Raw genomic sequence first — 752 nt, 5'->3', positions numbered from 1 at the left:
GGACCGGCACATGTTACCAACCTGCAATCCCAGTGTTGGCTTCTATGGAGGGCACCGCTCAAGTCTCGAACGTGTACTCATGATAGGCATTTGCTCCAAAAGCCCAGCTCTAAGGTGAAGGAGAAAGTAAGAGCGTAGGCGTTCGTGAAGAGTAAAAGTTGCAGTCGATTCAACAGGGGCCCCATCCAAGTACAGCCAGGCGACTCTGCTTGCTGCGAACGGGCGAGATCGGGGGTCAAATGTACGGGCGTAGGAGGGCTCCGTTTTCTTGGCAAGAAGAGCACCTGAAGCCCTCTTTTCAAGACAGCCCATGTTTTTTTTTTTCTCTTACTATTGTCTCATTTTTTTTTAATATGTCCATTTTTGAAATTTTTCGTTTTCTTCAATTTACTGAAATGTTCTTGATATGATCCCCTGTAGTCTCGCGTCCCACCCATTTAGACCCGTAACCGTGCAACGCTCAATGGATGGATGGATTTTGGATGATGGATGTAGATGACAGGACTACGTCCAGCTTAGGCGGAGGCGCACACTACAATGGGGGCATCTTCCAAAACAGCACCTTATACTGCTAACGAACCAAGTTGGCATCAAGGGAGGGCATAGCACGTTAATTGGGCTTAAGCTAGCACCAATCACTTTCGGGGCCTCGGAGATTTCCAGGGTCTCTGTGCCGTACTGCAGTACGCGAGTTCTCTGGTCTCCTGGAGCGCTGGGAACTTCCACAATTCCAGCTTCTGCCTGCTGCCATG

Source organism: Polypterus senegalus, unplaced genomic scaffold (genome assembly GCF_016835505.1).
Source record: "Polypterus senegalus isolate Bchr_013 unplaced genomic scaffold, ASM1683550v1 scaffold_1924, whole genome shotgun sequence".
In the NCBI taxonomy this organism is placed as follows: domain Eukaryota; kingdom Metazoa; phylum Chordata; class Cladistia; order Polypteriformes; family Polypteridae; genus Polypterus; species Polypterus senegalus.
Note: the sequence above shows the minus strand (reverse complement) of the source record.